General features: G+C 47.0%; 1 protein-coding gene across 12 annotated transcripts in view; it reads right to left on the minus strand.

Annotated features, from left to right (window-relative positions):
• The window catches only part of MTMR3 (myotubularin related protein 3), an 84,461-nt gene extending 66,118 nt beyond the window's left edge, over positions 1-18,343 (minus strand). For 9 of the 12 annotated variants that reach the window (XM_040577740.1, XM_040577738.1, XM_040577735.1 and 6 more), the window contains exons 1-2: positions 18,185-18,343; positions 17,590-17,633 (exon numbers count right to left, since the gene is read on the minus strand). The gene's annotated coding sequence lies outside the window, so the exon portion shown is untranslated. Of the gene's footprint in view, positions 1-8,424; positions 8,531-17,589; positions 17,634-18,184 lie in introns of all 12 variants that reach the window. The other 3 variants (XM_040577727.1, XM_040577728.1, XM_040577731.1) reach the window with 2 other exon arrangements.
• Between the last annotated feature and the right edge of the window lie 7,191 nt (positions 18,344-25,534).

Here is a 25,534-nt window from a genome sequence, read left to right on the forward strand (position 1 = left end):
TAGAGTTGTGCAGTATAAAACTAGACAACTTTTGAACATAACGTTAATGAAAACCCTCAGGGCAGGTAATCTTTCTTTCCTTTAAGGTTTCCTTGCAGAGTAGGATATGGTGGTTTAAGCTGACAAAACTGCATGCACATGGGAAGACACGGCACTGACACTTAAAGGGTATTCAAATCTTATACGTGCTCGATAGACGTTAGTGTTAACACTCAAAACCCAACATGCTTTACCAGACTCTTGTACCAGGCTTATACAGGTCAGGAGAAACTGACCTTCACCACCATGCTTTTCTCTGCACATGCTTTCTTTGCTGCAGGTCCCCCGCTTTATTTGCTGGGCTCCCCTACCTGCCCTGAAGCACCTGGGTTGAACATCACCCTTCTATACAGTCACTCGTACTAGGGAAATTAAGGAAGTACTTCACCTGGCTTTGTGCATTAGTTATTTCTCAAACAACTTAAGATGCAGGCTATTTTCTTTAAGCCAAATCGATTCAATTAGTTTTAAAGTCAGTGAGTGTAATCCACCACATGCCACTTGCCTCAGCGAGGCACCACTGTCATGTTTAAACTTCGTCTGCCACAGCTTTAACCTTATCTTATCAAAAGGATGTCAGAAATCTTGTGCAAGTTCACCTCTAACGTACTTGTTATCCTCTTAGGAGCCACTGAATGAAATGTGAGTTAATGAATAACGCAGTAGGAATTATTTCATTATCCTCATGGTGAAAGAGAGGCATCTAATTCTTGGATATGATGTCAGACTTGAGAACCAGCCAGTGAGAGACTTACTCATGCTTCCACTGCTCAATCAACTGCTACGCCAGCGGTATTCATAGTGAAAGGGGCCTGCAGACTGCACTGACAGTTCAAGCAAGACTGCCAGGGCATGAAGCAGAGCTACTCTGATGGCAGCCTTAGGACGGATTAAAGCAGCCAGACAGGGAGGGACTGAAGCCTGCCATTTTGCTTCCACAGAAGGCAGGAGGATGAGAGGATGTTTTCAGCAGCACGTCAGCATAAGTTTACCGTATAGGTCTTGCACAGGTACGGAATCAGTGCAGTAATAGCTTGTCATTTCTTCACATTTTCTTCCCTTACCTCCAATTTTCGAGAGTTTTAACTCCCTGCTCCAACCTACCACCTGTCTCTCGTACTGAAGTCAGTCTGTCACTGCCAGAAACTCAAGACACTTAAGGGAAGTCTGAGGCAAGGTACGGCTCCTTCAGTCATTGACAGTCGTGTCTCCCAGCACTCAAGGCTAGTTCCTTTCCACTTTCAGGTCAACTAATGCTGTCAACGCTAGTCAAAAGACCGTCTAGTTCTTCCAGGTAGGCCAGGTAGTTTAAGACAGCATTTAAAGATTTTTACCGATTTCCCAATCATGAAAATCCACCCTCAGTGAGATCAGGTAGCTATGCTAGGACAGCGTCTTTCAGACAGTCTGACTCTTGGGACACAAGTTCCCTCCTGTCCAGAACACCCCTGCGTTTCCTTTGAATTAAGAGAGCAGTCAGGAGCAAGCCTAGAGACAGCAGCAGGCATTTGAACAGTTCAGACCAACCCGTTACAGAAGCCTGAAAGTATTATGTGCCAGGTACTTCCCTCTAACCACTTGACTGTTGAGGAATAAACTAGCACAGACGTATGCTGTGGAAAACCTAAATAAGAGGAAAAGCCAGAGCGCCTGGGAAATCAGAACTAGAAGATGGACTACTCATGCAGATGGCAACACCAGATGTGTCCCCCTGACAAGCCACCCCCAATGAAATAGCCCTAAGCAAGCTTTGCACAGTTTTCCTACAGACTGCAGAAATGAAGATGCATTCTCTGTTGAAGGGCTAAGATTTTCCCACGACCTGTAGCTTGCAGCCACTTTTGAACAGCCCCACACTGCTGAGCTCACATAATGCTTCAAAAGCAACGGATACTCGTACCATACTCCAAGTCATAGTGAAGGAAACCCTATCTTCAAATCCAGCATGTGCTGCTCTGTCATTGTCACGTGTGCATATGTAAGATGTATTCATAATCAGGAATCAAGTTCTTGCGTCACAATTACTCCACCAAGAATGCAATGCTGAAGTATATTTAGAATGGTTCTGTTAACGTGATAGCTAGCTTCCATAACGCTGTTAAAGGTATCCAAGGCTATAAACCCACTATTGTTCTATGAGCAATTATTGCAGAATAAGTGGAATGCTTAAAATACCGTATTTAAGAAATAACGCTAATTCCACAGCAGTATCCGTAAAACAGAAAAATTCAGTAGGGTACGTTATCGAAAGCTGGCTTTGGGGCAAGTTTTATTACAGTAGAAACCTCTGAACTGGTAGGGAACAGCTTCAACACCCAGCTCTGCCAGCAGCCAGCATCTGAGTGTGAAGAGCACCCGTGTGTGAGCCCTGTGGCAATCACCTCCAGGCAGGCACCTGCTGTCAAGCAGCAGCAGTCCTGAGCAGCCTACCCAGCAGGCAGTGTCCACACATCCATCAGCCAACCAGCAGAGCACAGAGCTGTGCTTCAGCCTACAGAGCTGGAACCGAGCGCCTAAAGGTAAGCAGAGGAATACACAGCAAGTTCAGAAACAGGTCCGAGCGCGCAGTTTTAGAGGGTAATGAGACAGAACTGATGCCCTAACTTGGGAGGCTGGAAGCCTTAACAATTCTGACTTGTACAGTGATACTGCTTGGTTTAATCATGTGCTAACATCCTCCAGTGAGTCAGAGCTGTTCTTACATAGAACATCAAGCTGAGTTGTCAAAGCTCAGAGCTCTTCAGTCGGACCTCGAGAGGCTGTGCCTATACTATTTCTACAGCAATGTTTGTTAACCAAGTTTTCGTGCCAAGAAAACTGCCAAAGCCACCTGCAGTCAGAAGATCCAGCTTTACTAGAAGCATCTTTAGTGCTCTGTTCATATTTGCTGTATACAGAAACTGCCTTGGAGACCGTAAATAAGATTCTTCTCACCTCCAGCTAGATGCTCCTGTCTCACCTAGCCTCCTTTTTAGAAGGCCCGCGTTCTACCACTCAGTGAGCGGTTCTCACCTAGTCTGGGCACCCACTTCAGGATAAAGACACGTGCTTGACTCAGTCTCATTCAGAGGGAAGACAGCAATATTCCAGTGTTCTTAACGCTGCAGTTTCCAGCTTAAGTACATCTAGACAGAATTGCTAGAAGGAAGCAGACAATGTCATCCAGACTCCGGCTGAGGAAGCATCAGTAATTAAAGAATTTAAGCGGACACCACATTCTTTGGTGTTCAAATGCTCAAAGAACAAGCAGCTCACCAGACGTTCCCTGCATTAACATAACAAATAGCTGTTACCCTCAGTAGTTGTGAGGCCACTGAAACCCTCTCTACACAGGTCAAGCTTTGCCGAAGTGAGAGTCAGTTATAAGGCAGCTCTTCTATCACCACCTCCATTTTCTCCAAGCTTAAAGATTAAATCAAATATTTCACTACTGGAATTTTCATTATCAGGAAGTTGCAATAATGCTTATTCGGTTGGTTTGTTCTCCCAATATGATAGCTCAGTTTAATGCTTTGAGTTAACAATTATTATTGCTTAACTAAGGTAAAAGCAAACAGAGGCCTGAAAAGCATAAAGCAAGCAGTAGAAAATCAAGCTCAGCTGCTCACAGATAGACCGAATACATTATGATCACCTGCAAGGGTCATGGAAATTCTGACACAGCTCTAATATGCATCAAAAGTTTCAAGCCCTGATGTTTAGAGCTCCAGGAAGTTGTCAAAAAGCTTGAACAGCAGGTAAAGACTCAGACTGCTTACTGTATCTAGCTGGCTGGGGTTAGCAACAAGCAAGAAAGGTGTATGACAACACAAAAAGCAAGAACTAAAACCTGCGTGCAATATTCCCAAGATATTTTGTCAGACTTTCATTCTCTCCTAAGCATAAGCAAGCATGCGTGATTCTCCAGAGAGGTCACCAAAAGCGAAGGGGGGCTGTTTGTTCATTAAAGCTCAGCTGAAGAGCTGCACGACCTGCTGAGCGGCCCTGCTACGTGGTGCCCACCAGGAGGTATCTTCAGTCACGCTACTCCTCTCTCGCCCAACTAAGGAAGAGGATGCAGGAGGGATTTGATGGAAGACAGCAGGTAAGGCTCAGCCCGGCACGGCTTTGTTTCTCAGATGGGTTACTAGAGTTGCAAGAGAAGTTTCACTGACTTCCACTGACAAGATTGAACTTGAAGCTGCTCAAACAGAACTGAAATTGTCAGTATGAGATGTTCAACCTATAGATGAAAGCCTTTGTATGGAAGTGACCTGATTTTAGTTTTCTCCTACTAAACAATGAGCTTCACTCAGCAAGTATAACAACATGCTAAGGAAATAACTGAATAGATGACTAGAAAGAGGGATTCAAGTGTCAGTCTTCATGAGACTAGCCAGGACAAAGTGCTTTTTGTTTCTACCTTTGAGATCCTGACAAATCAAAAATAGATTAAGTGTGCTAGCAGACTAGCTTCTCCCTCAAACTGATACACGATCCCACAGAGGAGGATCTGCCAATGCTCTGCAGTAACTTACACCAGAGCAAACAGAGCAATGCATACGTTCAATTTCCCTTGCCAGAAGTTTGAAGGGAATCATGCCTTCAGCATTACAGCAAGCTCACAGGTAACCACGTTGCTTACAGGTAAGGTATAATAAAGCGTCAGAAGAAATGAGGTCCTAACTGCACAGGTATTAAACATGAACAACAAAATCCTTAGTCTTGTCAGAGCCACATGAGTATCTGCACAAGTACTGTTACCAAGGAAGGCTTTGTTACCCCTAGGAACAAGCTCCAAAATAGACATTTGTTGTTTGTACATTTTTCATTTAACCTTGCTAAGTTCACCAGCATTATTATTTGCAGCTCAGTGACCAAAACCAAGTTACTGAGTAACTTCCCAGCATGAAGTTTCACTAGCACTAGCTCTAGCAACTGAATTATGTACATTGCCATCTTAACATCTACAAATCCAGTAACTCACTACTCCCCAACCCACAAGGAGTCAGCACATCTTATCTGTGGAAAACATGAACGTTATCAACTAAGATATCAAACGGTACCACAAATACCAAAAACCAGCAATTCAACTGTTTCAGTTAACAATTAATAAAATAGGTCTCCGAAAAGGAATGCATCTGCTTCCACTTCCTGCATAAATCTCCAGCGGAGCTCAAGTGGTGCCACAGGTACGTAACCTCAGCGCCAGGCAGCAGAGGCAAACCCTCAGAGCTGCCTGTGCTGCAGGTGACGCTTTTCAGCTCAGTTTGCCCGAGATACGGAACTGTTGCAGGAGTTGTATTTCTGAGGGGTAACTTGAAATCAGTAGCAAGGCCTTCCCTTTCAATATCCAGGCCTTCCCTTTCAATATCCAGGCCTTCCTGCACCAGAAGTTCAGGCCAGCATTCCAGCACCCTCAGGCACCCAGTACTCCTCTTAGCTCCCAGTCGCATGATCTGCACAGCAGCCCTTGTGCTTGGTACCTAGCCTCGACGACACCATGCTAGCAGCACTCTACCCAGGGAAAACTGCAGTAAGCCAGCAATTTCACTTTAGGAGAGAGGCCATTTTTGCTACAGAGGCAGGATAAAGCACTGCAGAAGCACTTGTTAAATGCTTTTCTTGCAGTGTTCTTTGTCTAGAAGCATTGCATCAAAAAACCCCCCTCGGAGTACGTAAGGCCTGTCATGCTGAACACGGCATGTTAAACTGAAGATGCATGGGACTGAAGCAACTGGGAAAAAAAAGGGTTAAGATACAGGTTTCTACCCCAAATCTCCCTGCAAGCAGGCTGTGTCACTTGTGACAGAACACTGGAAGGAAGAAAAGCCGCGTGTGAGCTGTGATGAACGTACGAACTTACCTTGACTGAGCAGGTGGTGGGAATATCAGCGGCGTTTCTGTGAAAGCTTCACGAACCACCACAGAAGACTAAGAAAGGGCCTAACGCAGCAAGTGTGCTGGTTTGCACAAAAAACTTCTGCTTCTCCCTTCCAAAATTCAGTAAGGTTTGTAAGTAGGACAAACCTATCTAGGCAAACTACACTTAATTCTTACTTCAGAACTGGAGCCTTTGGACCCTTCCAGTCAACCTACTTCAAACACTTTATTTTTAAGATCCTCTTACCCAGTACATGCTAGAGCATCTCACCTAAACAAAACTGGCAGAGTGGGTACTAGTAAGGACTTTTCCCCTTTCTTCCCAAACAGAAAACCTGTAAAGTGACATCAAATGCTGTAAAACACATCGCATGAAAGATAATGCTGAAGTCAGATGCTCCTCATCCAAGTAGTACTTGGAAGAATCTCTTGAATTTCTCAGACAAAAGTCACCTGCAGATCAGCTCCTAAATACTAATTCAGAAGTTCAGCACTATAATAAAACTGAAGAATGGAGAAGGCTTAGCAGAATAGACACAGTTTTGTTTGCTACAGCTCAAGTTCATTTCTTTGTTTAAAAAAAAAAAAGCTTACCTAGTAAGTTTGGAGTGACACACACCTTGGTATTTAAACGACTGAAATCTAGAGATGTGGGACATCACTGAATACATAGGACGTGGCTCTTTAAACAAACGCAGGTTTTAACAGGATAAATTCCTATTCTATACTTGCAGAGTTTAAAGGTTACAAAAAGCTTTATGTTGAAGGAACTGATCAGCACCAGGCAACAAGCTTTTTATAACATGGCAAAGATGCTCTGAATTCCATTTAGAGGCTGAGCTGTCACTCACAGCACGATTATGGATTCTCAGCTTCACAGAAAAGATTCACAACTTTCTCTTCCACATTCTCATGCCATAAAAATATCCGTGTGTTGTTTAAACTAAGAATTCTGGTTAAGATGTTACTAAAATCAAAGTATCTAAGTCATCAGCACTGATTTTTGAGGAGTTACAGGCAAAGCAGCTGCTCAGAAGCCAGCTAGCAAGCAGAAGATTCCTCAGACAAGTTTTAATCCATCATATCTGTTTCAACATGCAGAATCTGTCAAGTCTTTCAGCAATACTTAGCATAAAGTCACCTAGGGGAGAACAGAATCACAGAACTTGACTCACTTCCACTGACATACAATTCTGATTGTTTTCTTTTGCAAACATGATGCACTGAGTTGTTTTGCCACCGTTCAGCTCAGCAAGCCATCCTTAAATTGGGCCGAGGGAATTCTATACCTTTTGCATTTTAATAAGCCACAAATAACCAAGCAGATCTTAAGAAAACCAAGCACAGCCCCTACTCTTCCTCCTAAGTTTTCAAGAATCAGCTAGGAGGCTTGAAGCTCTAGGAAACAGGAGCTAGAACACCAGTTCAAAGTTCCCTGTTCATTGATTCATGAAAGTTCAAAAGCTAACCTTTTACAAGCAGTGGGGCGCCCACCTGGCTCCACGTGCCTCTGCACCACAAGCACACACACTTTACAGCCGCATCTTCAGACTCGTTAAAAAAAAATCCCACAGCTTTCCAGCGCCAAAACCACAGGGAATGACAATCTACCTGAACAGACTTGAGCATTCTCTCCACCTGCAGAAGCATACTGGTCTCCACACCCAGCTTGGAAATTCACACTAGCCGAGACAGTTAAGAATTCGTAGAGCAAGATTCACTGTAAGAATTGTAGAGCTTAAACACAAATTTTTGGAAGGTTTTTTGGCATTATGCCTTTTTTTAAACTGTAAACTTAACTAGATTCTCCTCAGCCCACGTGCTTACTTCCAACACAGCAATTCTTGCACAAAAACCTTAAATCCCTTCTTGCTCTTTTCATGGTAAGAGTTACATTTGAGACTGACTTCTTTTGACAAGGCATGTTGTAAGTTATCACTCCTTGCCTACGATAAGTCACTTAGCTCAAAAAATATTACCGAATCTGCAGGGTTTCTTGAAGTTCTTTTTAAAAAAAAAAACAACTAGCACATTACTTGTTCTACTGGGTTTAACATGGTAGCATGTGTTTCTGATTAGACTAAAAACTGAATTTTAGTTCCTAGGGAATTACTGCTGAATTTTAGAACTAGGAAAAGTTCTGAATTCTAGGATCTAGGAAATTTAGGAACTAGGAAAAGTTACTGAATTTTAGAACTAGGAAAAGCAAGAACAGCTATAGGTATTTAGAAATTAAGCCATATTACAATTTTGGGGCCCCTGAAGTAAGTTCAAACAGTTTAGGCTTAGCCCTACTAGGTCTCTAATTTGAATGCCAAACAAGTTGCATCTAAAAGCAAGCCGTATGCTAGAAGCAGTAAAGGGACTGCATTCAGCAAGGGCTGCCCTGATAATCACTGCAGCCGCTTCATCACTGGTCTAGTATCAGGTAGTCAGACGTACTCAGTTTAGAAAGCCGGATAGTAACTTGAAATAGTAATGCTTAGAAAAATAAACTACAGGGCACAACAGCACACAACTTACCCTTTAGCAAGCTGCCAAACTGTTTCTTCCTCAACCAGAACAAATCAAGTCTTCTTATGCAAGAGGAAAAGTCTTCATACCTTAGTGCTGAATGAGAGCTCACCGTCTAAGGAATGATGCAAGAACACTTAATTTTAATAGGACTGCTCTTTGGGCGTGACCCTCAAAGGCCAGGAGCACCTGAACTCGTACCTTATACAAACAGCTTGACAAGGCCTAGACTTGAGACAAGAAAGTGAGAAATAGCTCCGCGTCCCTGTTACGCCAATCTCATACAATCAAGCAAAAGCCCTTCTTCCTCTGGCCACAGCTCCGCGGGCCACGCACTCCAGACGAACCCGCACCCAGCCACTTCAGGCAGCAGCCAGCAGTGACACTAACGAACGTAACCACCCTCTGCAGGTAGGCATCGCATCAGACAGGTTTCAGGGTTGCTTCCCACTCCGCGGTGAATCACTCCTAACAGCAGGTTTGGCATTGCTCTTATCTCAGTGAATTACCGAGCCGTTCCCATCCTCAGTCCCTTCTCCTGGCAGGCTGTCACTGGCCTTCCAAGAGCTCGCAGAAGCGCCTAGGTGGCAGAAAAACTGCAGAGGACTTAGAAGGGCCGAGCAACTGAAAGCCGGACAGCTCTTAAACCAGCTTGCATGTCAACACCTCAGTCCAGACAAGTGGCCTTTTGCTTTCCTGATGAGCAGAACCTCCAGGACTAGAGCTCCCCGAATATTTTTGCATTTCTTTCAACCCAAGCGAAACAGCTTGGGAAGAAGCAGGCTTCAGCTGCTGGTACAATCCCTTACTGCAGCTACTCCAAGCAGAGCAACAGCGACCTGGTGCTTAACGCACCGAATCTGGCAAAAGCAGCACCAACAGTCAAGATCAGCATCTTCTAAATCAATGGAGTTTGTTTCCATCCTCAGGTCAGCATCACGCTGTTGAATAGTAAATTCCCTAAAATGCTGCAAACTGAGTAGTTTTAGAAAACCCCAGTGATATACTCGTCTAGTCCTTTCACTAGAGATCAGTGTTTGGCAGTTACTTCACCAAGTATCAGCATTATTTCTACAATTTAAAAGCTAAAATTCCGCTTTCAGACATGTGGGAAACATTTTAGGTCTAGCTACTGAAGCTGGAAGTGAAGAAAAAGCAACATCACAGCAACCAGGTGTGTTGTTACTGTCCTGAAGCTCTGTAAGAAGCTCCTGTCTGAGATGAGCTGCTTGTGAACACTTAGAATACTTTTACTTCAAGGAGCCTTTATGAGAGATCACTCAGCCAGGTATCCTCCAATGTCCCGTACAGTCAGGTTCTCAAAGAAGGACCGTGGATTAGCTCTCCTGCAAGGAAGTTTCCACCCAAATCCCCTAAAACATGGTTTGAGAACCTGTAGGTATGCTGAAGGTACGAGGATGCTATCAGTATATTCGAAAGCTGGAGCGCTCTTTACGAGCTAGGACTTTCAGAGCAGAAAGCTGATCTCTGCACAGCAAAAAGCCTTGCTGACCAGGCACCGGCCCTTATTTCTGCCAGAACACACACCCGCAAAGCATTAACGACTTCGACATGAGTCTCCAAAACTGAACATGCCCATGTTGCTTCTCCCTGCCGTCCCGATTTACTCATCCGTTACGCACAGGGATGCTCCGCAGCAGTGAAGCACACTAACCAAACACCTCCAAATCATGTGATACTCACACTTGAGCCCGAAGGGATTAAGAGATTCCAGTCCAAAGTAAAAGAAAACAAGCAAGCTATTGTATTCTGCATTAGAAAACAACCATGCCTCGACCATAATCCATTAGCCAAACCTATAAGGAAAGCCTAGCAGACCTCAAAATATTGACCTTGCTCCCATCTTCCCCCTTTTTCCCCAGAGTTCAGATTTTCCCAAAGTGCAAAAAGGTACATTCTTTTGGAAGTTGCTCAAAGAAAGGTTCACTGAACATAGACAAAGATGAGAATGTAATTATAATGGGTATCCAACCAGAATATAATGCCCCGTTCACAGCAAATTCCTGCTACCAGCAGCGAGAGAAAATGAAGAATCTGAGCTCTCAAATGTACTCATGACTGGTATGTCCAATCACCGTGCAATTAAAGAGCAGGAACTCTTAATTGTAAAGATGAACGCTTGTGCGATAAGGATTAGTCATTCACTTGATGCAAAGTTTATCCACTCAGGAAAAACATGCACAGTGCTCAGATGGGAGCAAGGTCTGCAGGCAGAGGCAATAAACCTACAAGCTTGCATTAAATAGGCTTCGCTTGCTTTCTGCTTCCATTTAAAAGCAAATAAAAAGAACCTCGGAACGCAGTACGTCCAGGCACTTCAGTCAAGTCTCTTGGATCAGTAGTTCAGCAATGCCTCCATCCACTAGCCACGCTCCCAGAAGTGGGAAGCAGGGTTGGACTGATCAGCGCAGTCCGTCAGACACCACGAAGACTCTGGAGACAAGGAGAGCTTGCAGGTACCGCACAACGGTGCCACAGCTACTGTCGTGAGGAAAGTAAAGAAACTCAAGTAGAATAAAAGCAAAGCTACCAGCTCACAGGACTCAGGAAAGTGTTTCTGCTCTATTCAAACCACAGCAAACTGACTACAGGAGGGCTGGAGCAATGTCCTCTCATTAATTTACAAGCAAATCTGCCTCCGGGATACACAGGTGAGCTTTGATCTTGTAGCTTCCCCTTTTGATCATCGGTTCTTTGTCAGTACACAAATATTTTAAGAGACTGAGCTTACAGAACCCACGGAACGGTCGAAGTGAGCTTTGATAACAGTAGTTCTGAAAGTCAGAGGCCACACGAAGGTGGGAGGCAAGCGAACCCAAAGAGAGTTCAGCTCAACAGGCCCAGAACTGGGTCTGGAGAGGTCTCAAAGCGAGCATCCTGTCAGGGACGCACACGGTGTAATTAGGGGTGACAGAACTTCAGCTCGTTTTATCTCCGCTTTGAGTTTCAATGATAGCAATTACAAGCTTACAGAGAGCAATGCAGTGGGTAGAGCTTTCCCAGGTACACATTTAGGTCAATTATGGCTACAAGAGACGAAATCAGCCAGCCACAGCAACAAGCTTACTCCCTTTTGTGATCCACTTGCGGAGAAAACAAGGAGTCAGGCTGCTGGGCTCCTGTCTAAAAACCAGATAGGAAACGCCAAGGAAACGCTTTCCAATTTCAAACCTTGCCACAACCACTTCCAGGAGCTGCTAACGCTCACGGTGACAGCACCCCAGTCGCAGCAGACCAACGCCGCCCCAGGCGGTGAACAGGACCATTCTGGGAGCTGCTCCACACCAAAACCTGGGCTTCCCCCCAGAAGCACCGACCGGACTTACCCGCGTAACGTCTGCTGCAGGCTGGTGAGACATTGAGACCGCGAAGGCACGGTAGGTGCAAGTAAGTTGTCTCTAACCTCGGGTCGCTCCTTCTTTTTGTTACCACTTCTTCAACTCCGCCTTCAGTTTCACACACGCCCCTTCCGATACTTTCAACTACGTTTTTAACTTACTGAAATCACAAATCTAGCAGTCTGCCCTTGTCTTCTCAGGATCCAAACCCTACAGGATATGAAGACTCAAGGAAAGATCAAATTTTCCACCTATTTTCTGAAACCCTGCCAGCAGCTGTACCAAAACACAAAAAAGTAAGCCTACTTGCACGGAACAGTCAAACTGGACTGAAACGGAGGAGTCACACTCGAAGGACTGGAAGGCTTAAGACCCACATCGCCCCTACCTAAGGCACTGCTCACAGGAGGGAGTCCTCTCTTCTGCTCCATCATCCGAGAGAGGTTCGGAAAGCCAGCCAAGTGTATCTTGTCTTCAGACTCCATTTCCAGCTGCGCTTTGCAGCAGACAGGCATTTCTGTCCTCTCAGGCAGGCAGCGCCGAGCAGCTTCCCCGAAGCATTTCCAGGACAGAAAGCAGCACCAGAGAAAAGTTCTGTTCTGTCGAGTCTGAGTGAAAACCTTCTCTTAAATGCACAGGCAAAGAGAAACTATTTTTATTTCTTCCTGAAGCTCTGTTCTCTCAGGTAGTGCTACAGAATGAATGCTTTGAATATAGCCCTAGTTTCTAGTCCCAAAGCAGGAGAAGCAAATGAGGCCCCCAGAAGGGCAACAGAAACCAGTGCTAACGGCATTTCTGTAGTGCCTGCACCAGGGCATACGCCTCTGGGATCAGAAAGGACAGCTACAAAGGCTTAATTATGGCAATGCAACAGTCTTCCTCCACAAATTCAACCTGAAGTGCATTACCTCCCCCCATACTGACTGTGTTCTAGGAACTAACCTTGTACTGCACCAGAACAGGCAGAAACACTTAAAGAAACTATTTAGACTCATACGCACAAGACACTTCATCCTACAGACAGGCACCTTAGCTAGAAATCTCTATTTCAAGCTATTTTGTTTTCAGAAATCTCAGCTAAACCCTGATGTACAGTTTTCCACCAGTCTTCCCGAAGGAAAACCCTTCCACACCCGTAAAACAGGCTAAGAAAGACTACAAACAAGAGAGCTTCCCCTGGAAGTCTTAGCCAAGTACTCATAGCATGGGAAAACTGGACATAAGCAGCACGTTACTCTGACAATGTTGCTTCCTTGAAAAGTAGGAAGCTGACAGTGAAGTTAAAAAGCGTCTTTTCCAATTCTTTTCCCAGTAATGGCTACAGAAAGTAGGACCTGATAGGGCAGACCTTGCACATCTGCTAGAGACAGCGCCGGAAAAGAGTAACTTCAGTTCTGAAATTAAAGCGATCCAAAAAAACCAAGATATCCAACGTTCCCCGAGTATGCTCGGCCTCGAGTTTACGACGTGCCTCCAGCTGCGGGTGTGTGCAGCTGCAAAACCGTCCCAGTCAAGACACCAAGTACCCAAGCCCTGCTCCAGCCTCGCAGGATCCAGCAGGGACGTTGATCAGCCCTAATCCAGCAGGAAGGGAACATTTAAATGGATACGTCCTGTAACCAGGTTAACGCCACAACCACAGCGTCCTATTTTAAAGCTCAGCCACAGGAAGACGAAGAGGAGAGTACTCAGAGACCTTTGACATTCACGTGCTTGCCCACAAAGCAGAAGAGCTGTCGAGCTCTCCTCACACTGGAGCCTTTAACTTCTCCCCAGAAGCTGGTAGCAGCCGCCACGTGAGAGGAGATGCTGTGCAGAAACCCTGCCCAACCCTACGGAAACTGTCACCCTGCAGAAAGCGCAGGAGTAATTGGACCACGAAGCAAACAGGTGAGCACAGAACAGTCTGAGGTCAAGAGGAACAACAGGAAGGAGGACAAGGGAACAAAGAAATCAAATTCAGTTATCAGAGCACAAATGCATCATCTTTCCTACACATATTAACCATCCTCTAGGCCACGTTCTGGAATTCGGAGGCACCTTGCCTCTTGATCTCCCGAGATCAAGCACTTGAACGTGCCCTGTAACAGCCCTTGCTGTAGAGAAGGCACCCGTCAGGGCGATGGGCTGTTCCAGCTGCCCTTCAAACACCCACCTCTTCCAAAGGAGAGGAGGGCTCGCACCAAGTTTCTAATTTTGTTCTAGCTTCAAGCCAATTCCGCAGCTGCCAGGACCGTTTTCCAGGCCAGGCTCAGGGCTTGCAGCTAGAACCAGCCCTAACGCTGCACGAGAACCCCGACTGCTACAAGCCCTGGCGCTGGCCCCTGCCCTGCTCCTCCTAAGCCGGAGAACAATTTGATGGAGAACTGAAGTCAAAAGTTACTCGAAATTTGCTCAAAATGTTCAATTTGGAAGCGTGGTAACACTTCAGCAGCGCAGCCTGTACGAGTTTAGCTGCGTTGACAGAAGGCCACCCATCTTCCAGCCTCCCCAGACGCAGCTGCCCCGAGGCCGGGCACGAAGGCCCCATTTGGGCAGTCCTGTTCAGAGGCTGTTGCTTCTGCTCAGAGCTGGGAAGGGTTCCCCCAGCTACGGGACCACTGTTACAACATCTCGCTATCAGTTGCCTCCCGTGTGCACACCCCAGCCATGCACACACAGGTCTTAAACTTTGAACCATGCCAAGCCTACGGTGTTGCAGCCACGTGCAGCATTCACACCCACAGGGAGCAACACCTGCAGGCAGCCAGCGGCCCCCCTGCGAGACCTGCAGGGCACATCTCCAGCCACCAGCTGAACCAGCAACCAGACACACGTCAACCCAACTGCTTCTTCCCACACCTTAGATTACAGTTCTCAGTCAGAGGTATTTCCGATGACAAACCAATGCTAGGTATCAGCAACCGTATTTTGAGTTAATCCTTTAAAACCAGTTATTTTTCATGGACAATGACTTCAGAAATAACTTACCGATTTCAATTAACATTCCGGAAAGCCTTTGCTCTTCTTCCCTGGCTCGCGTCGCATGGCGCAGAGCTGCAGCTCCAACATTTCCCTTCCAGGCATACACTGCTGCTTAGTGCAGGCGACCAAAGCACCTCCAGCTCCCATCACCGACACAACCCCGCTGCACTTAGTAACGGACTAAAGGTAAAGGTACCACTGCTTTCTACAAGATAATGCTGCGCTCTTCTCCTTCCCCACTGCTGCAGGGCGTTTTGCCCCCTCGTTCTGATCAGCAGACTGAGCTGAGGATTGCCTTACGGCACAAAACATTACCTCCTAGAATCACCCTGGCCACCCGGCGTTCACCTCCTTTACACCACCACCAGAAGCTGGTAAGCAGGAGGGGAAGGCCACGTCTAGGCTATTCTCCCTCTAGCTTACAACGCGTGTCCTGCAACAACCAGCACATTCCGGCAGCTGGCGTCCCCTGCCTTCGGGGTGGATAGTTGAGAAAGCCTCGGCTGTTTCCGTTCCCAGCTACATTCTGAAGAAGTCGACACCAAACGATGCCACAGTCTGTGACGTTTGCCCATCCCACAAGAAGCAGACAAGAAACTGTCACACATGCAAGTCAATACACCCATCTGGCTACGGCGATCCTGCACCGCTCAGGATTAATGCGTCCAAGGTAGAAGTTACAGCGCGTTGCAAGTTGAGGTCTGCAGTTCTTCACTGGGCAGTGCAAGCCTTATGAAGAAGTCAGTATTTCAATTCCTAAACTAGCACAAACTTCACTTTTAAGTCTGTCAAACAAGCCACTCCATCACCCTTTAAATCTTCAAACTTCACATAGATAAAGAAATAACTGTCTTAAAAATGTGGTTAATTACAAGAATTACAGCATTATTTGAGTGCTACGCGTATTCCCAAAGCTTTCTTAAAAGCATTGGAAAGTTATGGCACCAACATCCACAAAAGGGGTGGAACTGAAAGTCGGGAAGCTCTTCTCTTGGAGATGGAGAACCCATGTGGGACCTACGAGGCAGCCCTTTACACCACCGGCCACTCTAGCTAGAGACGAACGCAGAAGGGTGGCCCATCCCAGCAAAGAACAGGATTAGACAGTTCAGCACTGGGGAGCTCATTTTGAAAGAACCATTTACAAGTTACATTAGTTGGTTCAGCCAACGAAAGCAACTATGAAACAACGGCACGTTCGAGTACCTGGGATTCTCACTCTGGTTTACAATGCTCGCTGAGCGCTATCGGACCACCTGCAGGCACGTGCTCAAAGACACCACCGCTGTCAGGCAGAGGAGGCCGGTCCCTGGTGTCCAGCCCTGTCCCGTAGGAAGCGACCAGGCCAGGAACAGCCATCGCCTCCCTCTGCTCTCCACAGGCGAGCACATCTCAGACCTCGTGCTGGATGCTAACCCAGTTCCTCCCGTTCACTCCGCAGGGACGATTCCTTCTCCCTTGCTCCAGCAGCCTTGTCAGGCTCATCCCATCGCTCCAGCAGCCTAACGCCACCCTTCTCCTTACGTTACTCCACATGTACACATTAATTGCCAGCAGAGCACTGCTTAGTCCTCCTACTCTTGAAGGGCTGACAACATACTTCTCTCCACCACCCTGTGTGGCATGTAGGTGGAACAAGATCGAAGATAAAGTACTGCATCCTCTGCCTTCAGAAGCTCGGGCACGCGGCACTCGCATCTTGCTCAGCTGCGGATGGCCATTTTTATGAGAAAACGAGCTTATCAAGATGGCCCATCCCACCCCCAGGGATCATCTGTAGGTTGCGCATTATTTCTGAAGCTGGCTAACATTTTACTAGTTTCTAGTGCAGACAGCTAACAGCCACGGACATCAGCGACAACCTGGATAGGTACCTATAGCACTGCTAGCAAGAGAACCAGCTTGACTCAGTGTATCACTCCTGGAAGCCTATAATCTGAAGTAGGACAAGCACCTTTTGGAGTTACTGCCAAAAACCACCACTGCTCAATGTTACTGTTTCCGCACGTTTGCCCCTCCCCAAACTCCGAAGCAGGCACCCAAACTTCCCCGTGAAGCATTTCAGAATCCCATGCCCCGCCTTTACTTATCTGCAGAAAGTTTCAACACTTACAGTCCACAGTATTTCCTGTACTGTGAAAGAAAGCATTTTTTCTATCCTCTAAAACCACAGCTGAAGCGATGTGTGTATCAGATGTCAAGGCTCCTCCCTTCGAGTTATCTACAAGCGCTCCCTCATATGAGCTCCCCTTCTCTGCCACCAAACGATTTTCAAATACTAGGAGCCTTTCTTTAGGAACAGGCAAGAAGCGCCTCAGCCCTCTACCTAAAGCTTCAAGCACGACGGGTGTTGCAGAAAGCCTGCCATAATTCCTTCAGCCACACTACCATCCCTTCCCAATGAACTAGCCTAGGAATTTAAGATATCCCTTTATTTTCACCGTAAAGCTACGCTCTACACTCAGCACTGCTTTATGTGATCCCCTAGCCGAGCTCTTTTCCTCTAAAAGAAACCCTTATTGCACGTGACTACGTGGGCTCGTGGCACAAGAAAACAAACAGGTGGAGGACTCAGCCAGGAGAAAAGCAGTTCTCATACGTAAAGTCTGCCGGAGTTAGGAGCTCATAGCCAGCCTTCCCCCAGCGAGGGAAGCATGTACGACGAGAGAATCAGTTTCCTGTACACAGAGACGTGAGCGAACGCGAGAGCCCACCTGTTGATAAAACAACATTCCCTGAAAGAAAGGGCAGAAAAGGGAACAACTACGCGCCAAAGCTGAAACTGTACTTAAACAAAATGCAAAGACTCCACATCTGGGGCCGGGGGGGGGCAGCGCAAACCACCACTTACCAGAGAAGGCCAACATCTGCTCGGATCCCATCAACAGAACAGAGCTGTTGAGAAGAAGACGGGGAAGAGGCACAGTTAGAGCCCCCGCACCCCACAAACGAACACCCAAAGCCGCACCGGGTCCTGTCAAGGGGCGGGGGGGGGGGGGACACACGAGAATTTCGGCCCCCAGCACCCCGGGGGGGGCCTGAAGGCGGCGGCAGGAGAAGCCACGCACGGGACCCCCGCTGCCAGCGGCTGAGGGAGGGAAGGAGGCGGGGAAGGAGGCCGAGAGGGGAGGAGGGAGGCCGGGAAGGAGGCCGGGAGGCAGCCGCGGCGACAGGGCCGTGGAGGCGGCGGCCGGAGCCGGGTGAGGCCCAGACGGCGGGGCCAGGCGGGATCCCCCCCCCGGCAGCCCGAGTCCCCCGAGGAAGAAGAGGAGGAAGGGGAAGAAGAGAAGGAGGAGGCTGAGGCGGAGGCTGAGGCGGAGGCCGGGGGGCGTGCCTGGCCGAGCCGTGCCGCGGCCCCCAGCTGCCCGCCCGGCCGCCCCCCGCCAGGCCCCGGCCCTCCGCCCGCCCCCGAACCGCGGCCTCGGAGGGCCCCGGCGGCTCCTTACCGCGGGGCAGGGCCGGGCATGGCGCGGGGCCCCCACAGCCGGTCCCCGGGGCTCGGCCGCCTGCCTGGGCCCGGCTCGCTGGGCTCCGGCTGCCGCCGCCGCCTCTCACCGCCACAACAACATGGCGGCCGCGCGGCGCGGGCACGGCGCGGGCACGGCCGGGCGGGAGCGGCAGCGGGAGCGCGCCTCCGCCTCCGCCCCCCCCCCGCCCAGCCCGGCCCCCGCGGGGCGGGGCCGGGCGCGCCGCGCTGCCGCCCTCCCGCAGCTCTGTGAGGGGAGGCGCTGGGGGGGGAGGTTGAGGCGGGAGGCTCGGACTTGCGTAGAATCGTAGGGTCGTGGAATCGTTAAGGTTGGAAAGGAGCTCCGAGACCATCAGGTCCAAGCATCCCCCTACCACCAATGTCACCCACTAATCCGTGTCCCCAGGCGCCACGCCCAGCCTTTCCTTAAACACCCCCAGGGACGGTGACTCCACCACCTCCCTGGGCAACCCGTCCCAATTCCTGACTGCTCTTTCCGAGAGAAATGTCTCCTCATTTACAACCTAAACCTCCCCTAAACATTCCCTCTAGTCCTATCACTGGTTACCTGTGAGAAGAGGCCGACCCCCAGCTCTCCACCACTTCCTTTCAGGTAGCTGGAGAGAGCAACAAGGTCTCCCTCACGGTGTGTGGGGGGCTTGCCCCTTGCTCCCCGTGTGTGTATAGGGAGATGCTCACCCCTTCCCCTCGATGTGTGTATGGGGGGATGCTCATCCTTTCCTCACAGCGTTTCACTAGGCACAGCCAGCCCACTCTGTCCTCGGCAGCCCCGCTGAGGCGGCAGGGTGATGTGGTGGCCGAGGTGTGAGGCTGGGTGCCTCTGTGAGCCTGGGTCAGTCTGCAGGAGCGGGGCCTTCCTCAGGAGCTCTCCTAAAACCTTTGGAGAAACAGCAAACCTGGCTAAACGCCACTCTTACACGCAGGTCGATACCTTCCTTTGCTTCTGTGACATTCAGCTCAGCTGCAGGGACATGTGCGGCCCCTTGCCATGGGTAGACGCGCTGTCCAAGCCACCCCGAGCAGCCTGCAGCTCCTACGGCATGAGGTAATGGAGAGCAGGGAGCCAACAAGAGCTGCAGGAGCCAAAAAACACATGGAAGTTGGGAGAAAAGCGATAAAGCAAAAGGGATACGAGTGCTAAGCAGCAGAAGGGCACCACAGAGCTTGAGAGGCGAGCGGCCACCCTGTCAGAGCACAGATAGCAGGGACAGGTCAGCAGGAAGCATCGCAGCTTCCAAAATGAAGCCTTAGCGAAGCCTTGTGCAGGGGAGCTCCTTTTCAGCTGCAAAAGTCGTATCTGGGTCTTGTTGCAAATGTGGTGGATCGTTAATGCTTTATTTTTATACATATCTTTAATTTACAATACAGTATGTAGGTCAGGTTGTACTTCTGAGAGATAGTTCCACCTGCTCATGGTTGCCTTGATCTGAAATGAAATGCTTGCAAGTAACTATAAAATGTACTCCTAAATTATCCACAGGACTCTCCCTCTGAGTCCAAGGCTAGTCATTGTAACAGATGGACTTCAGTCTGTCATTAAGTCATATTTAAGCTGGAAATGGCATTAATGTTTGGAGAGAACAATACAAAATACAGGATCCCTGTGTCTTTAAACTCAGATATAAGCCACACGGTGAGTTGTTTTCTAGTTTAGTTCCCTTGGTTGAGGACAGTAAACATTTGAAAGGAAGTTAATGAGCCCCTCTGAAGGGATTTTTTCCAACAACAAACCATCATCTGAATGCAAATGTGATCTAAAAGTCAATATGTACCTTCAGAGGAACTTTGGAAGAAATACAGGTAACTGAAGGGAAAAACAGGATCCCTGGCCTGTTTATACCCAAAAGCAATGAAAAAAGTTCTGCCAGTATAGCTGTATTTCAAAAGGACATGTGTTGACAGCATTAGGGCAGAATGCAAATTTTGAAAACTCCTTGTTAATTGTTTGCTTCTGCAGCATGCCTGGAAGGAGATCAAATGTCACCTACTTCAGGAAACTGAATCCTGGAGACCCAGGGCTTCCGTACAGCATAACCTGCTGGTTGTTCCTTCTGTTTTTTAAAGAAAGGGAACAAGCTGGAGTGCCATCACTGTGACAGCAAGGACTGAGGAAAAGCTTCTAGTTGCTTATTTCAGTGACACAAATTGTCGTCTTTGGTGTTATCTTTACCAACATGCTTAAACAGATTGCAGGCAGAGTGTCTACGTCTTGTGCTCTTGCTATCTCCATTTCTTGTGTTCCAATTTATTTTTTAATAAATATTTGGTATGGCCCCATGTTAAATGACTTTTGCCACTATTTTCTATGACAACTGGGGCAAAGGATGATAGCTAAAGAGAATTACTTTATGGAAGTAAAAGTTTCTGTACCCAAAGGGAGAGCGAGGCCCATGAGAACCTGACGCGCAGCTCAGGGAACAAGGTGTTCCCAAGCCTATAGTTCTGACAAACCTGGAACATATCCTCACTCATCCGTACAAAGTTTTTAATTTGTCAGAGTAGTAATGACTTACTGAGGAGCCACCAAAGCACTATCTGTTCTTAACCAGGAGGAAGAAAAGCAATTCAGTCATTACACACCTGTTTGTCTGACCTCAGGAACATTAGAAGCTTTAAAATGAAAGTAAAGGAAACAAGTAGTTGGGGACAGACATGTAAGTGGTAAATAAAGTAAAATGCAACATATCTGTACCGAAGATAGATAACATTAAACTGACACCTTTCTCTGATAATTGTTTTCTAGGCAATGGATATGCAATAGATGTGGTCTAGCTGGATTTAGTAGGATATCAGATACAACGCCACATGGCCAATTGTTTATCTGGGGAGCTATTCCGTAGGTAAGAAGTTAGTGACAGAGATGACAATAGTTTGGGTGGAAAAGTAGACTGTGAAGGTGGAGCTCTGCTCTTTAAGAAATTATTCGGACTGAGACTGTCAGCAGGCTCAAAAATGTATTAAATAAATTCATGAGTAGTGCCGAGGGAAGCGATAGGAGAAAGTGGCTGGGCTCCTGTGCCCAGCTCTGATTGCCTCTCAGAGATGGAGTACTGGACAGCAGGGACCATCAGGCTGACCCAGCAAACCTTTTCTTACAGTCTTTTCATCTTGCACAATATATTTCAGGCAGGTTTTGGAACAAAAGGTAAGAGCGAGCTGACAGCATTTGCTGATGGCACAAAGTTGGGAGGCAGCAGCAGTACAGAGGGAATATCTGTATTGCCGGGTGAGTTGGATAACATTGAGTGCTGGCACATTAGAAATGGGATGAAATTTAATAGTGGAAAGTACAAGGTCATGCACTGGGGAATTGCGAACAAGAATCTCTGCTGTGAGCTGGGAGCTCATCAGTTGGAAATGACAGAAGAAGAGAAAAATCTGGGTGTATTTGTTGATCTCAAAATGACTGAGAACTCCCAATAGGAAGCAGCTCTGACAAAAAGCATGTATCAACTGAGATATTTCCAGGAGAAGGGGAAAATGTTAGTACCATTATACAAAGCTCAGCTGCAGCCTTCTCTGGAACTATGTGTGCAGCTCTGGTCACTTTCAATCAAGGGAGACAAACTTAAAATGTGACTGGAGGATAATTACTGGGTAATCCAGAGTTTTTCTTATGTAAAGATTTTGACATAATTTCTTTAGCCAAAAAAATGAATGCTGAGAAGGGATACAGTCACTCTCTATGAAACTTTAGGGAGTAAACACAGAAGTAAACACATCTCCCTTAAGAGCAAGGGTGATGTTAGCATAAGAGCAAACAAGTATCCGGTGGCCATGAAGAGTCTGAGCTGAAACATGAGAATGTCGGAGCTTCCAACAGCTCAAGTCCAGAGGCTCTGGATCTTCCTTCCAGAGCTGCCTTACCTTGATGCAGTTGCCACCGACAGCTGAGAACTGACCCTGAGGACCCAAAAAGTCCTTTCCAGACTTCTCTTGCTGTTTGAGACACAGTCACTGGGCTACTGGTTGGCCTCTGAAGAAAAGAAAAGGGATACCTGATGTGGAAAGATACTCTTTGGGGTGCAGTCACGACCCAAATGTCATTTCAGTTATTGGCTGTATTTGCTAAGGGCATATTTAAAATGTACATGTGGTCACGGTGCAGGCTGTCAGCACCCTGTTCTGGATCATCCCACCCCAGTCCCTCCGATCATCTTCCCACGGCTGCTGGTTCCTTTGCCCATCATGTATTTGAGGTGCAATCCTGCACCTGGCACAGTGGAAGTGGCAAAAACATACTTGTTCTAGGCACTTTCCTGCCCCTGTTACCATCAAGTAACCTTTAATACACTTCATTCTTGTGATCCAAACAGCCAAACTCAGACTTTGTGGGTTGTTTCTGTTATGATGAAAAACTGATGGTAAGGTCAGATATTACTTAAACAAAACAAAACAAGTCCCAATCCCATAAGAACAGGAGGATCATGAAACACAGGGTAGTTTCAGGACTCCAAACCGGCTCATTCAGCCAGCTTTCTATCCAAAAACAGCTCTCTTCATCCTCTCCCATTTTTTCCATCCTTCACCGTGACATTTTATTCCTTTTAGTCTCTGGTTCCCTTTTTCCTTTGGTTGTTTTTAACCAAAGCCCGAACAGAACGCTGTGCTCAAATATGTCTGTGACCATTGTTTTCATACTGTGCTCCTCTTTGTGCAGGTGCTTCCATTCTTTCCACTTCCACCATGCAGCTATTTCATTGTTCGTTTAATGCAAACGGCAGGCGCTGAGGACAACACGGGCAGCACGGTGTGAGGCTCCCCTGATTAAAATCTGCCAGCTGAGAGGCGCCCAGTCATCCCGATGGGACTTGAAATGCGGATGCTCTGAATGACTGATCCCTGTGAAAGGTAGATGAATCATTTGAAAATAATGAGATTTATATTACATATTTTTTTGTTTCGTTTAGTTTTGTTTCTTTTTGTCAGAACATTTCCAACAGTCTTAAGATTTTTTGTCTCACAGTATCCCTGTGTTAACAGGAGGCACTACTAGTGACGCTTTGTTGAAGGGAACATAGCATGAAGAAGTTGTCTTGGCGAAGGCTGCTCACCAAGATGATTATCAGAGGACTAACCAAAGATGAAGTTTGAGGGGGCTCCAAGAACTTCTGCTCCAGCGGAACAGCTACAGCACTTTTGAGCAAATACTGAATATGGCCTTGGGGACAGTGTTTCCAGGTAGGAGCACAACAGTCTGAGCCTGATGTGCGAGCTAGTTGACTCGTGAGAACCCAGATTTGTCCAGCAGACCAGCTGAAGACATACTGCGCCCATCTGTGAAATGACAGACAGCACTTGAGTATAGAATTTGCACTGAACATACTAGTTCTGCTTGGGTTTGCGAGCACAGAGCATTCCTCTGCAGATGATGAATGACGCTGTGTTTGTGCAAGGCATTTCTGTACCTGGAAGTAAAAACTGAGGACATCAATATTGAAGATATACCTGTGTAGGCAGAATGCTTGGAAGTCTTCTTTTATGTCTGCTTACATTATTCTCTCATTCTTAAAAGACAAAGATTCTTAAGGTCCAAGGCTTGCTTAAAGCCAAACAAGCTAAAAGTAAAATGTTCAAAATATTTTATACAGAACATGCCTACTTGGAAAACTTAACTGACAACTTTCAGCTGTGTCATGTTAGGTTGCTACAACAATGCAGCCTGACAAATGCTTTTAATAATAAAGCATATATATTTTTCTTAATGAGCACACTAAAGATCCTTCCTTCTAAAGCTAGTAATTATCCCATCATACGAAAGAAAAACATAGGGCAAAGAAGGGCTAAGGAGTTGTCTGATCAGAAGAGCTGCTTTGAGGGTCATTAGAAAATGGTATTATTTTAACTGGTAAATCTGTATCTTGTAAAGATACGGTGATAAAACTCTCGGGTCTGTGCCCGCTGTGGTAAGCAGGTGGCAGAGAGGAGGGAGTTCCCACCCACAGGAACTTGCACCATTAAAACTTGCAGAAGTTGAGCAACTCCCTTGCTCTGCTGGGCAGGCAATGGCTGTAGCAGCAGCCTCTCAGAACAGAGGGAACCGGTGCTCCTGCCCCTGGGCAGAAGCAGTTCCATGCAGGGAACGGACTAAGAATTGTCTTGGGCCATCCACAGCGTCTTTCATTGAGAGAAAAATAAAAAATATCCAACAGTGAGACTTTATGCTAAGAATATATTAAGAGGGGATTAGTTGGAGAATGATGGAAAATTGAAAAATATTGTAGCATCCATCAGGTCAGTAGCTTACTGATAACACCTCTGTCTTTATGACTATCCACAACATGCTGCCAAAGGCTTGTAACTTCTGTCAGTCCTTGATAAGCTGATGTATACATCATTATGATAAAACGTAAAAAAAAAAAGGAGAAAGTGGAGCTGGGCTGAAAAAGAGCAAAGCCCAGGGCTAAACTGATTCATCATTATTACTGTAATTGCATTTCAGCTGCTTAGAAAATATAGTGACCAATTTCCCCAGCTTTGCAATTGAGTACTGTGGTTATGTCTCTTTTTCAGATCACACTGACATTTTCCTCCGGTCATTTCATAACCCTTTCATTTTACTTATATTTTCAAGATGTGCTGAGAAGTGATGGTCCATCGGGGTTTCCTGTGCCCTCAGAGCTGCACGTAAACACGGCACGGGCAGGCTGCTGTCCTTAAACCCTCTGTGATTTCCTTTTGGATGAAGAGAGGGACAACAGGTGTGCCTCGCTGCGTTTGCATGCAGGGAAGCCGGTCACTTGGCCCCGTAACAGCCGAGACTCCTGTGTGAGCAGGAGAACATCTATCTTTCATGACTATACCGCAAATGAAGCAGATATTCTAATCAGCCCCCGGGCTGTCACCAGGGACTTTCAGGCAGAATTTGAGAAAATGCAGGAACCTTGAAAAACCGCTCAAGAGACAGGATGCCGTACTGTAGCGCTCATGACAGACCTACACAGAAAACACCGGCCTCAGAGAGTTGTGTTACTGGGAGAGCTCCAGCACTTCAGTCCTCTCGGTGCTTTTTGCACTGCCTGAAATTAAAAGTCTGCTTTTGTGTCTTATCGCTAGCCAAGCCAGGAGTGTCCTTACCACGCAAACAGAGTCCAGGCGATTATTGGTGTCTATCTGTCAAAATACTGACAGAGCTACCGGAACCAGGACATTCTTCCCAGGCTTTGACTTGTGACATCTGATAATCTTCATGGTTACATTCAGCACTGAACAACTTCCTCCCAGACACTAATCATATTAAAAGAAGGACCTTTTTACAAAAAGCTCCTTTTCCGAGAGCTTTTGTCTGGACAAGTTCTCCGCTGAGGAT

Source organism: Cygnus olor, chromosome 17 (genome assembly GCF_009769625.2).
Source record: "Cygnus olor isolate bCygOlo1 chromosome 17, bCygOlo1.pri.v2, whole genome shotgun sequence".
Classification (NCBI taxonomy): Eukaryota; Metazoa; Chordata; class Aves; order Anseriformes; family Anatidae; genus Cygnus; species Cygnus olor.